Source organism: Salmo salar, chromosome ssa17, assembly GCF_905237065.1.
Source record: "Salmo salar chromosome ssa17, Ssal_v3.1, whole genome shotgun sequence".
In the NCBI taxonomy this organism is placed as follows: Eukaryota; Metazoa; Chordata; class Actinopteri; order Salmoniformes; family Salmonidae; genus Salmo; species Salmo salar.
In genome coordinates, this window is record NC_059458.1 from 69,763,311 (window position 1) to 69,779,839 (window position 16,529).

A 16,529-nucleotide genomic window follows, 5' to 3' on the forward strand; every position below is an offset into this window, starting at 1 on the left:
CAGAGACATGATGGCTACGTACAGTATTATACAGAGACATGATGGCTACGTACAGTATTATACAGAGACACGATGGCTACGTACAGTATTATACAGAGACATGATGGCTACGTACAGTATTATACAGAGACACGATGGCTACGTACAGTATTATACAGAGACATGATGGCTACGTACAGTATTATACAGAGACATGATGGCTACGTACAGTATTATATAGAGCCATGATGGCTACGTACAGTATTATACAGAGCCATGATGGCTACGTACAGTATTATACAGAGACATGATGGCTACGTACAGTATTATACAGAGACATGATGGCTACGTACAGTATTATACAGAGACATGATGGCTACGTACAGTATTATACAGAGACATGATGGCTACGTACAGTATTATACAGAGACACGATGGCTACGTACAGTATTATACAGAGCAATGATGGCTACGTACAATATTATATGAGGCATGGCTATGTACAGTATTATACGGAGAATGATAGCTACATACAGTATTATACAGAGGCATGATGGCTACGTACAGTATTATACAGAGACATGATGGCTACGTACAGTATTATACAGAGACATGATGGCTACGTACAGTATTATACAGAGACATGATGGCTACGTACAGTTTTATACAAAGACATGATGGCTACGTACAGTATTATACAGAGACATGATGGCTACGTACAGTATTATACAGAGACATGATGGCTACATACAGTATTATACAGAGACATGATGGCTAGGTACAGTATTATACAGAGACATGATGGCTACGTACAGTATTATACAGAGCCACGATGGCTACGTACAGTATTATACAGAGACACGATGGCTACGTATAGTATTATACAGAGCCATGATGGCTTCATACAGTATTATACAAAGACACGATGGCTACGTACAGTATTATACAGAGACACGATGGCTACGTACAGTATTATACAGAGACATGATGGCTACGTACAGTATTATACAGAGACATGATGGCTACGTACAGTATTATACAGAGACATGATGCTACGTACAGTATTATATGAAGCCATGATGGCTAAGTACGGTATTATACAGAGCCATGATGCCTACGTACAGTATTATACAGAGACATGATGGCTACGTACAGTATTATACAGAGCCATGATGGCTACGTACAGTATTATACAGAGACATGATGGCTACGTACAGTATTATACAGAGACATGATGGCTACGTACAGTATTATACAGAGACATGATGGCTACGTACAGTATTATACAGAGACACGATGGCTACGTACAGTATTATACAGAGACACGATGGCTACGTACAGTATTATACAGAGACACGATGGCTACGTACAGTATTATACAGAGACATGATGGCTACGTACAGTATTATACAGAGACACGATGGCTACGTACAGTATTATACAGAGACATGATGGCTACGTACAGTATTATACAGAGCCATGATGGCTACGTACAGTATTATACAGAGCCATGATGGCTACGTACAGTATTATACAGAGACATGATGGCTACGTACAGTATTATACAGAGACATGATGGCTACGTACAGTATTATACAGAGACATGATGGCTACGTACAGTATTATACAGAGACATGATGGCTACGTACAGTATTATACAGAGACATGATGGCATCGTACAGTATTATACAGAGACATGATGGCTACGTACAGTATTATACAGAGACATGATGGCTACGTACAGTATTATACAGAGACATGATGGCTACGTACAGTATTATACAAAGACATGATGGCTACGTACAGTATTATACAGAGACATGATGGCTACGTACAGTATTATACAGAGACATGATGGCTACGTACAGTATTATACAGAGACATGATGGCTACGTACAGTATTATACAGAGCCACGATGGCTACGTACAGTATTATACAGAGACACGATGGCTACGTACAGTATTATATAGAGCCATGATGGTTACGTACAGTATTATACAGAGACATGATGGCTACATACAGTATTATACAGAGTCATGATGGCTACGTACAGTATTATACAGAGACATGATGGCTACGTACAGTATTATACAAAGACATGATGGCTACGTACAGTATTATACAGAGACATGATGGCTACGTACAGTATTATACAGAGACATGATGGCTACGTACAGTATTATACAGAGACATGATGGCTACGTACAGTATTATACAGAGACATGATGGCTACGTACAGTATTATACAGAGACATGATGGCTACGTACAGTATTATACAGAGACATGATGGCTACGTACAGTATTATACAGAGACATGATGGCTACGTACCGTATTATACAAAGACATGATGGCTACGTACAGTATTATACAGAGACATGATGGCTACGTACAGTATTATACAGAGACATGATGGCTACATACAGTATTATACAGAGCCATGATGGCTACGTACAGTATTATACAGAGACATGATGGCTACGTACAGTATTATACAGAGCCACGATGGCTACGTACAGTATTATACAGAGACACGATGGCTACGTACAGTATTATACAGAGCCATGATGGCTTCATACAGTATTATACAGAGACATGATGGCTACATACAGTATTATACAGAGCCATGATGGCTACGTACAGTATTATACAGAGACATGATGGCTACGTACAGTATTATACAGAGCCACGATGGCTACGTACAGTATTATACAGCGACACGATGCTACGTACAGTATTATACAGAGCCATGATGGCTACGTACAGTATTATACAGAGACACGATGGCTACGTACAGTATTATACAGAGACATGATGGCTACGTACAGTATTATACAGAGCCATGATGGCTACGTACAGTATTATACAATGACACGATGGCAAACGTACAGTATTATACAGAGACATCATAGCTACGTACAGTATTATACAGAGCCACGATGGCTACGTACAGTATTATACAGAGACACGATGGCTACGTACAGTATTATACAGAGACATGATGGCTACGTACAGTATTATACAGAGACATGATGGCTACGTACAGTATTATACAGAGACATGATGGCTACGTACAGTATTATACAGAGCCACGATGGCTACGTACAGTATTATACAGAGCCACGATGGCTACGTACAGTATTATACAGAGCCATGATGGCTACGTACAGTATTATACAGAGACATGATGGCTACGTACAGTATTATACAGAGCCTCGATGGCTACGTACAGTATTATACAGAGCAATGATGGCTACGTACAATATTATATGGAGACATGGCTATGTACAGTCTTATACGGAGACATGATGGCTACGTACAGTATTATACAGAGCCATGATGGCTACATACAGTATTATACAAAGACATGATGGCTATGTACAGTATTATACAGAGCAATGATGGCTACGTACAATATTATACAGAGGCATGATGGCTACGTACAGTATTATACAGAGACATGATGGCTATGTACAGTATTATACAGAGCAATGATGGTACGTACAATATTATACAGAGCAATGATGGCTACGTACAATATTATACAGAGACATGATGGCTATGTACAGTATTATACAGAGCCATGATGGCTACGTACGGTATTATACAGAGCCACGATGGCTACATACAGTATTAAACAGAGACATGATGGCTACGTACAGTATTATACAGAGACACGATGGTTACATACAGTATTATACAGAGACACGATGGCTACATGCAGTATTATACAGAGACATGATGGCTACGTACAGTATTATACAGAGACATGATGGCTACGTACAGTATTATACAGAGACACGATGGCTACGTACAGTATTATACAGAGCCATGATGGCTACGTACAGTATTATACAGAGACGTGATGGCTACGTACAGTATTATACAGAGCCACGATGGCTACGTACAGTATTATACAGAGACTTGATGGCTACGTACAGTATTATACAGAGACATGATGGCTACGTACAGTATTATACAGAGACATGATGGCTACGTACAGTATTATACAGAGACACGATGGCTACGTACAGTATTATACAGAGACATGATGGCTACGTACAGTATTATACAGAGACACGATGGCTACGTACAGTATTATACAGAGACATGATGGCTACGTACAGTATTATACAGAGCCATGATGGCTACGTACAGTATTATACAGAGCCATGATGGCTACGTACAGTATTATACAGAGCCATGATGGCTACGTACAGTATTATACAGAGACATGATGGCTACGTACAGTATTATACAGAGACATGATGGCTACGTACAGTATTATACAGAGACATGATGGCTACGTACAGTATTATACAGAGACATGATGGCTACGTACAGTATTATACAGAGACATGATGGCTACGTACAGTATTATACAGAGACATGATGGCTACGTACAGTATTATACAGAGACATGATGGCTACGTACAGTATTATACAAAGACATGATGGCTACGTACAGTATTATACAGAGACATGATGGCTACGTACAGTATTATACAGAGACATGATGGCTACGTACAGTATTATACAGAGACACGATGGCTACGTACAGTATTATACAGAGCCACGATGGCTACGTACAGTATTATACAGAGACACGATGGCTACGTACAGTATTATATAGAGCCATGATGGTTACGTACAGTATTATACAGAGACATGATGGCTACATACAGTATTATACAGAGCCATGATGGCTACGTACAGTATTATACAGAGACATGATGGCTACGTACAGTATTATACAGAGACATGATGGCTACGTACAGTATTATACAGAGACATGATGGCTACGTACAGTATTATACAGAGACATGATGGCTACGTACAGTATTATACAGAGACATGATGGCTACGTACAGTATTATACAGAGACATGATGGCTATGTACAGTATTATACAGAGACATGATGGCTACGTACAGTATTATACAGAGACATGATGGCTACGTACAGTATTATACAGAGACATGATGGCTACGTACCGTATTATACAAAGACATGATGGCTACGTACAGTATTATACAGAGACATGATGGCTACGTACAGTATTATACAGAGACATGATGGCTACATACAGTATTATACAGAGCCATGATGGCTACGTACAGTATTATACAGAGACATGATGGCTACGTACAGTATTATACAGAGCCACGATGGCTACGTACAGTATTATACAGAGACACGATGGCTACGTACAGTATTATACAGAGCCATGATGGCTTCATACAGTATTATACAGAGACATGATGGCTACATACAGTATTATACAGAGCCATGATGGCTACGTACAGTATTATACAGAGACATGATGGCTACGTACAGTATTATACAGAGCCACGATGGCTACGTACAGTATTATACAGCGACACGATGCTACGTACAGTATTATACAGAGCCATGATGGCTACGTACAGTATTATACAGAGACACGATGGCTACGTACAGTATTATACAGAGACATGATGGCTATGTACAGTATTATACAGAGCCATGATGGCTACGTACAGTATTATACAATGACACGATGGCAAACGTACAGTATTATACAGAGACATCATAGCTACGTACAGTATTATACAGAGCCACGATGGCTACGTACAGTATTATACAGAGACACGATGGCTACGTACAGTATTATACAGAGACATGATGGCTACGTACAGTATTATACAGAGACATGATGGCTACGTACAGTATTATACAGAGACATGATGGCTACGTACAGTATTATACAGAGCCACGATGGCTACGTACAGTATTATACAGAGCCACGATGGCTACGTACAGTATTATACAGAGCCATGATGGCTACGTACAGTATTATACAGAGACATGATGGCTACGTACAGTATTATACAGAGCCTCGATGGCTACGTACAGTATTATACAGAGCAATGATGGCTACGTACAATATTATATGGAGACATGGCTATGTACAGTCTTATACGGAGACATGATGGCTACGTACAGTATTATACAGAGCCATGATGGCTACATACAGTATTATACAAAGACATGATGGCTACGTACAGTATTATACAGAGCAATGATGGCTACGTACAATATTATACAGAGGCATGATGGCTACGTACAGTATTATACAGAGACATGATGGCTATGTACAGTATTATACAGAGCAATGATGGTACGTACAATATTATACAGAGCAATGATGGCTACGTACAATATTATACAGAGACATGATGGCTATGTACAGTATTATACAGAGCCATGATGGCTACGTACGGTATTATACAGAGCCACGATGGCTACATACAGTATTAAACAGAGACATGATGGCTACGTACAGTATTATACAGAGACACGATGGTTACATACAGTATTATACAGAGACACGATGGCTACATGCAGTATTATACAGAGACATGATGGCTACGTACGGTATTATACAGAGACATGATGGCTACGTACAGTATTATACAGAGACACGATGGCTACGTACAGTATTATACAGAGCCATGATGGCTACGTACAGTATTATACAGAGACGTGATGGCTACGTACAGTATTATACAGAGCCACGATGGCTACGTACAGTATTATACAGAGACTTGATGGCTAAGTACAGTATTATACAGAGACATGATGGCTACGTACAGTATTATACAGAGACATGATGGCTACGTACAGTATTATACAGAGACACGATGGCTACTTACAGTATTATACAGAGACATGATGGCTACGTACAGTATTATACAGAGACACGATGGCTACGTACAGTATTATACAGAGACATGATGGCTACGTACAGTATTATACAGAGACATGATGGCTACGTACAGTATTATATAGAGCCATGATGGCTACGTACAGTATTATACAGAGCCATGATGGCTACGTACAGTATTATACAGAGACATGATGGCTACGTACAGTATTATACAGAGACATGATGGCTACGTACAGTATTATACAGAGACATGATGGCTACGTACAGTATTATACAGAGACATGATGGCTACGTACAGTATTATACAGAGACACGATGGCTACGTACAGTATTATACAGAGACACGATGGCTACGTACAGTATTATACAGAGACATGATGGCTAAGTACAGTATTATACAGAGACATGATGGCTACGTACAGTATTATACAGAGCCTATATGGCTACGTACAGTATTATACAGAGCAATGATGGCTACGTACAATATTATATGAGGCATGGCTATGTACAGTATTATACGGAGAATGATGGCTACATACAGTATTATACAGAGGCATGATGGCTACGTACAGTATTATACAGAGCCATGATGGCTACGTACAGTATTATACAGAGCAATGATGGCTACGTACAATATTATATGGAGACATGGCTATGTACAGTATTATACGGAGACATGATGGCTACGTACAGTATTATACAGAGCAATGATGGCTACGTACAGTATTATACAGAGACATGATGGCTACGTACAGTATTATACAGAGCCATGATGGCTACATAAAGTATTATACAAAGACATGATGGCTATGTACAGTATTATACAGAGCAATGATGGCTACGTACAATATTATACAGAGGCATGATGACTACGTACAGTATTATACAGAGACATGATGGCTACGTACAGTATTATACAGAGCAATGATGGTACGTACAATATTATACAGAGCAATGATGGCTACGTACAATATTATACAGAGACATGATGGCTATGTACAGTATTATACAGAGCCATGACGGCTACGTACAGTATTATACAGAGCCACGATGGCTACATACAGTATTATACAGAGAGACATGATGGCTACGTACAGTAATATACAGAGGCACGATGGCTACGTACAGTATTATACAGAGACATGATGGCTACGTACAGTATTATACAGAGCCATGATGGCTACGTACAGTATTATACAGAGACGTGATGGCTACGTACAGTATTATACAGAGCCACGATGGCTACGTACAGTATTATACAGAGACATGATGGCTAAGTACAGTATTATACAGAGCCAAGATGGCTACGTACAGTATTTTACAGAGCCATGATGGCTACGTACAGTATTATACAGAGACATGATGGCTACGTACAGTATTATACAGAGACATGATGGTTACGTACAGTATTATACAGAGCCACGATGGCTACGTACAGTATTATACAGAGACATGATGGCTACGTACAGTATTATACAGAGACATGATGGCTACGTACAGTATTATACAGAGACATGATGGCTACGTACAGTATTATACAGAGACATGATGGCTACATACAGTATTATACAGAGCCATGATGGCTACGTACAGTATTATACAGAGACATGATGGCTACGTACAGTATTATACAGAGACATGATGGCTACGTACAGTATTATACAGAGACATGATGGCTACGTACAGTATTATACAGAGACACGATGGCTACGTACAGTATTATACAGAGCCACGATGGCTACGTACAGTATTATACAGAGCCATGATGGCTACGTACAGTATTATACAAAGACATGATGGCTACGTACAGTATTATACAGAGCCTCGATGGCTACGTACAGTATTATACAGAGCAATGATGGCTACGTACAATATTATATGGAGACATGGCTATGTACAGTCATATACGGAGACATGATGGCTACGTACAGTATTATACAGAGCCATGATGGCTACATACAGTATTATACAAAGACATGATGGCTACGTACAGTATTATACAGAGCAATGATGGCTACGTACAATATTATACAGAGGCATGATGGCTACGTACAGTATTATACAGAGACATGATGGCTATGTACAGTATTATACAAAGCAATGATGGTACGTACAATATTATACAGAGCAATGATGGCTACGTACAATATTATACAGAGACATGATGGCTATGTACAGTATTATACAGAGCCATGATGGCTACGTACGGTATTATACAGAGCCACGATGGCTACATACAGTATTAAACAGAGACATGATGGCTACGTACAGTATTATACAGAGACATGATGGCTACGTACAGTATTATACAGAGACACGATGGCTACGTACAGTATTATACAGAGCCATGATGGCTACGTACAGTATTATACAGAGACATGATGGCTACGTACAATATTATACAGAGACATGATGGCTACGTACAGTATTATACAGAGCCATGATGGCTACGTACAGTATTATACAGAGACATGATGGCTACGTACAGTATTATACAGAGACATGATGGCTACGTACAGTATTATACAGAGACATGATGGCTACGTACAATATTATACAGAGACATGATGGCTACGTACAGTATTATACAGAGCCATGATGGCTTCGTACAGTATTATACAGAGACATGATGGCTACGTACAGTATTATATAGAGACAGGATGGCTACGTACAGTATTATACAGAGACATGATGGCTACGTACAGTATTATACAGAGACACGATGGCTACGTACAGTATTATACAGAGACAGGATGGCTACGTACAGTATTATACAGAGACATGATGGCTACGTACAGTATTATACAGAGACATGATGGCTACGTACAGTATTATACAGAGACATGATGGCTACGTACAGTATTATACAGAGACATGATGGCTACGTACAGTATTATACAAAGACATGATGGCTACGTACAGTATTATACAGAGACATGATGGCTACGTACAGTATTATACAGAGACATGATGGCTACATACAGTATTATACAGAGACATGATGGCTACGTACAGTATTATACAGAGACATGATGGCTACGTACAGTATTATACAGAGCCACGATGGCTACGTACAGTATTATACAGAGACACGATGGCTACGTATAGTATTATACAGAGCCATGATGGCTTCATACAGTATTATACAGAGACATGATGGCTACATACAGTATTATACAGAGCCATGATGGCTACGTACAGTATTATACAGAGACATGATGGCTACGTACAGTATTATACAGAGCCACGATGGCTACGTACAGTATTATACAGCGACACGATGCTACGTACAGTATTATACAGAGCCATGATGGCTACGTACAGTATTATACAGAGACACGATGGCTACGTACAGTATTATACAGAGACATGATGGCTACGTACAGTATTATACAGAGCCATGATGGCTACGTACAGTATTATACAATGACACGATGGCAACGTACAGTATTATACAGAGACATCATGGCTACGTACAGTATTATACAGAGCCACTATGGCTACGTACAGTATTATACAGAGACACGATGGCTACGTACAGTATTATACAGAGACATGATGGCTACGTACAGTATTATACAGAGACATGATGGCTACGTACAGTATTATACAGAGACATGATGGCTACGTACAGTATTATACAGAGCCACGATGGCTACGTACAGTATTATACAGAGCCACGATGGCTACGTACAGTATTATACAGAGCCATGATGGCTACGTACAGTATTATACAGAGACATGATGGCTACGTACAGTATTATACAGAGCCTCGATGGCTACGTACAGTATTATACAGAGCAATGATGGCTACGTACAATATTATATGGAGACATGGCTATGTACAGTCTTATACGGAGACATGATGGCTACGTACAGTATTATACAGAGCCATGATGGCTACATACAGTATTATACAAAGACATGATGGCTACGTACAGTATTATACAGAGCAATGATGGCTACGTACAATATTATGCAGAGGCATGATGGCTACGTACAGTATTATACAGAGACATGATGGCTATGTACAGTATTATACAGAGCAATGATGGTACGTACAATATTATACAGAGCAATGATGGCTACGTACAATATTATACAGAGACATGATGGCTATGTACAGTATTATACAGAGCCATGATGGCTACGTTCGGTATTATACAGAGCCACGATGGCTACATACAGTATTAAACAGAGACATGATGGCTACGTACAGTATTATACAGAGACACGATGGCTACATACAATATTATACAGAGACACGATGGCTACATGCAGTATTATACAGAGACATGATGGCTACGTACAGTATTATACAGAGACATGATGGCTACGTACAGTATTATACAGAGACACGATGGCTACGTACAGTATTATACAGAGCCATGATGGCTACGTACAGTATTATACAGAGACATGATGGCTACGTACAATATTATACAGAGACATGATGGCTACGTACAGTATTATACAGAGCCATGATGGCTACGTACAGTATTATACAGAGACGTGATGGCTACGTACAGTATTATACAGAGCCACGATGGCTACGTACAGTATTATACAGAGACATGATGGCTACGTACAGTATTATACAGAGACATGATGGCTACGTACAGTATTATATAGAGACATGATGGCTACGTACAGTATTATACAGAGACACGATGGCTACGTACAGTATTATACAGAGACATGATGGCTACGTACAGTATTATACAGAGACATGATGGCTACGTACAGTATTAAACAGAGACATGATGCTACGTACAGTATTATATAGAGCCATGATGGCTACGTACAGTATTATACAGAGCCATGATGGCTACGTACAGTATTATACAGAGACATGATGGCTACGTACTGTATTATACAGAGACATGATGGCTACGTACAGTATTATACAGAGACATGATGGCTACGTACAGTATTATACAGAGACATGATGGCTACGTACAGTATTATACAGAGACACGATGGCTACGTACAGTATTATACAGAGACACGATGACTACGTACAGTATTATACAGAGACATGATGGCTACGTACAGTATTATACAGAGACACGATGGCTACGTACAGTATTATACAGAGACATGATGGCTACGTACAGTATTATACAGAGACACGATGGCTACGTACAGTATTATACAGAGCCATGATGGTTACATACAGTATTATACAGAGACATGATGGCTACATACAGTATTATACAGAGCCATGATGGCTACGTACAGTATTATACAGAGACATGATGGCTACGTACAGTATTATACAGAGCCACGATGGCTACGTACAGTATTATACAGAGACATGATGGCTACGTACAGTATTATACAGAGCCACGATGGCTACGTACAGTATTATACAGCGACACGATGCTACGTACAGTATTATACAGAGCCATGATGGCTACGTACAGTATTATACAGAGACACGATGGCTACGTACAGTATTATACAGAGACATGATGGCTACGTACAGTATTATACAGAGCCATGATGGCTACGTACAGTATTATACAATGACACGATGGCAACGTACAGTATTATACAGAGACATCATGGCTACGTACAGTATTATACAGAGCCACGATGGCTACGTACAGTATTATACAGAGACACGATGGCTACGTACAGTATTATACAGAGACATGATGGCTACGTACAGTATTATACATAGCCATGATGGCTACATACAGTATTATACAGTGACATGATGGCTACGTACAGTATTATACAGAGACATGATGGCTACGTACAGTATTATACAAAGACATGATGGCTACGTACAGTATTATACAGAGCCATGATGGCTACGTACAGTATTATACAGAGACATGATGGCTACGTACAGTATTATACAGAGAGATGATGGCTACGTACAGTATTATACAGAGACATGATGGCTACGTACAGTATTATACAGAGCCATGATGGATACGTACAGTATTATACAGAGACATGATGGCTACGTACAGTATTATACAGAGACATGATGGCTACGTACAGTATTATACAGAGACATGATCACATGGAACTATCTTCCATCTCCATTTACTCAGCAAACAGCAAAATAACCTTTAAAACATGGATTAAACTACCTCTCATGGAACAGAGGGGACTGTGAGGGGACACACACACACACAAACATACGTACACTCGCATGCACAGACACACACACACGTACACACACAAACATACATACACACACACACACTCACACATACACAAACACGTACACACACAATCATACGTACACACACACACACACACATACACTTTTCGTTGTGTTGCTTGTGAATCGCTGTATTTATATATATACGTATATGTGTGTGACTGTCCTTGTCTGTTAGTGTTTTGTTACTTTGTAATGTTTAGTGTTTTTTGTGGACCCCAGGAAGATAATGAGGATCCTAATAAACACACTGTACAGACACTCAAGCACAAACACACACACATATGAAGTCGCACACAGCCTCCAACTAAAGACACACATTTCCCACTCTAATGAAGACTCAAGAAGCACATTCACAGCACCTTCACACTCACTCTGTCCCACACTGCCATAGAGTGTAGACAAACACACACACAGACACACACACACACAAAAACACACACACACACACACACACACACACACACACACACACACACACACACACACACACACACACACACACACACACACACACACACACACATTGAGAGCAGCAGGTGTAGAGTGGGCGTTAGTAAGGAGATGGATGTAATCTGTCAAGATGGCCATCTCAGATGGAGTGAAACCAAACCATGGCGGACAGCTGGCCTCGTACAAAAAAAGTGAACAATTCCAAGAGCTCCAAAACACTCAGTTCCCCACAAAAAAATGAAGTCTGGAGGGAAGAAAGAGCATTACTGTGTCCCAAACAGCACCCTATTCCCTATGGGCCCTAGTCGAAAGTAGTGCACCAAATAGGGCATAAGGTGCCAATTGAGATGCATCCCATGTTTCTTTAATGCAGCACATTCAAGAGAAAGTATTTCCATTTTCCCTTTGTCTGTCCTCGGCAGCAGCGGTGGCAGCGGGAGACGCAGGTATTCATCAAACTGACACTGTAGATGATTAGGTTCTGTGTTTTCGGGGGGGGGCTCGTAAAGACCTGTCTATCCTCTCTGGTGATCAGGCTGTTGCCAAGGTAACAGTAGTAACGCTGGAAATGCTGTCTACACAGCACAGAGTAACGTACTAAATATGGTAGGTCTATTTACTATGAGGTGTCTACAGTCATAGAATTATTTTATTATTCTTATTCCAAAATGTGAGGACAGCTCCAGTTGTTAGATGTGATGTGATATTGTCTGTTTTCAGATCAGTAGATAAGTGTGGTCAGAGAGATGCTGTGACATGTGATGAGGGGAGTACTGGCTCTGGATCAGAGTTGTCAGGAACAGTGTGTTGTATGTCAGTCGGTAAACAGCTCAGGGAGAGAAGCTGATCTCTGCTCATTACCAGAGTCTGGCTTCTTGGGCAAGACAGGCAAGAGGATTCTGGTAGTCAGACAGCACAGAGAAACCTATTAGGCTGTATGTCAATCCTCTTTCCACAGGGATGAATGGTGTGATTTGGGGTGTATCACAAACCTAATTTCCACAGGGATGAATGGGGTGATTTGGGGTGTATCTCAAACCTAATTTCCACAGGGATGAATGGGGAGATTTGGGGTGTATCTCAAACCTAATTTCCACAGGGATGAATGGGGTGATTTGGGGTGTATCTCAAACCTAATTTCCACAGGGATGAATGGGGTGATTTGGGGTGTATCTCAAACCTAATTTCCACAGGGATGAATGGGGTGATTTGGATTGTATCTCAAACCTAATTTCCACAGGGATAAATGGGGAGATTTGGGGTGTATCTCAAACCTAATTTCCACAGGGATGAATGGGGTGATTTGAGGTGTATCTAAAACCTAATTTCAACAGGGATGAATGGGGAGATTTGCTGTGTATCTCAAACATAATTTCCACAGGGATGAATGGGGAGACTTGGGGTGAATCTCGATCCTCTTTCCACAGGGATGAATGGGGTGATTTGCTGTGTATCTCAAACCTAATTTCCACAGGGATGAATGGGGTGATTTGCTGTGTATCTCAAACCTAATTTCCAATGGGATGAATGGGGAGATTTGCTGTGTATCTCAAACCTAATTTCCACAGGGATGAATGGGGAGATTTGGGGTGTATCTCAAACCTCATTTCCACAGGGATGAATGGGGAGATTTGCTGTGTATCTCAAACCTAATTTCCACAGGGATGAATGGGGAGATGTGCTGTGTATCTCAAACCTAATTTCCACAGGGATGAATGGGGAGATTTGCTGTGTATCTCAAACCTAATTTCCACAGGGATGAATGGGGAGATTTGGGGTGTATCTCAAACCTAATTTCCACAGGGATGAATGGGGTGATTTGGGGTGTATCTCAAACCTAATTTCCACAGGGATGAATGGGGAGATTTGGGGTGTATCTCAAACCTAATTTCCACAGGGATGAATGGGGTGATTTGAGGTGTATCTCAAACCTAATTTCCACAGGGATGAATGGGGAGATTTGCTGTGTATCTCAAACCTAATTTCCACAGGGATGAATGGGGAGACTTGGGGTGAATCTCGATCCTCTTTCCACAGGGATGAATGGGGTGATTTGCTGTGTATCTCAAACCTAATTTCCACAGGGATGAATTGGGGTGATTTGCTGTGTATCTCAAACCTAATTTCCAATGGGATGAATGGGGAGATTTGGGGTGTATCTCAAACCTCATTTCCACAGGGATGAATGGGGAGACTTGAGGTGTATCTCGATCCTCTTTCCACAGGGATGAATGGGGTGATTTGGGGTGTATCTCAAACCTAATTTCCACAGGGATGAATGGGGAGATTTGGGGTGTATCTCAAACCTCATTTCCACAGGGATGAATGGGGAGACTTGAGGTGTATCTCTGAGATGTGGCTTCCTCTCCTCATCTCCTATACCCTTAGACAGCACAGAGTAATCTGTGTGACGTTCAACAATCTGTGCAACATTCAACAATTTCAAAGATTTAGTAGAAGGAAATCAATCAATTGAAATAAATTCATTAGGCCCTAATTTATGGATTTCACATCAATCAGTCAATCAATCAAATGTATTTTTAAAGCCCTTTTTACATCAGTCGATGTCACTGGGCAGGGACACAGCCATGGGAGGGCATAGGCCCACCCACTTGGGAGCCATGCCCACCCACTGGAGAGCCAGGCCCAGCCAATCAGAAGGAGTTTTTCCAAACAAAAGAAATACCCCTCAGTGCCATCCTCCCCCCCCTCCTCAGACGATCTCGCCGGTGAAGAAGCCAGATGTGGAGGTCCTGGGCTGGTATGGTTACAAGTGGTCTGCAGTTGTGAGGCCGGTTGGACGTACTGCCAAATTCTCTAAAATGACGTTGGAGGCGGCTTATGGTAGAGAAATGAACATTAAATTATCTGGCAACAGCACTGGTGGACGTTCCTGCAGTCAGCATGCCAATTGCAAGCTCCCTCTAAACTTGAGACATCTGTGACATTGTTCTGTGTGACAAAACTGCCCATTTTAGAGTGACCTTTTATTGTCCCCAGCACCTGTGCACCTGTGTAATGATCATTCTCTTTAATCAGCTTCTTGACATGCCACACCTGTCAGGTGGATGAATATATTGTCAAAGGAGAAATGGTCACTAACAGGGAATAAGCTTTTTGTGCGTATTTAACATTTCTGGGATATTTTATTTCAGCTCATGAAACTTGGGACCAACACATTACATGTTGCGTTTATATTTTTGTTCAA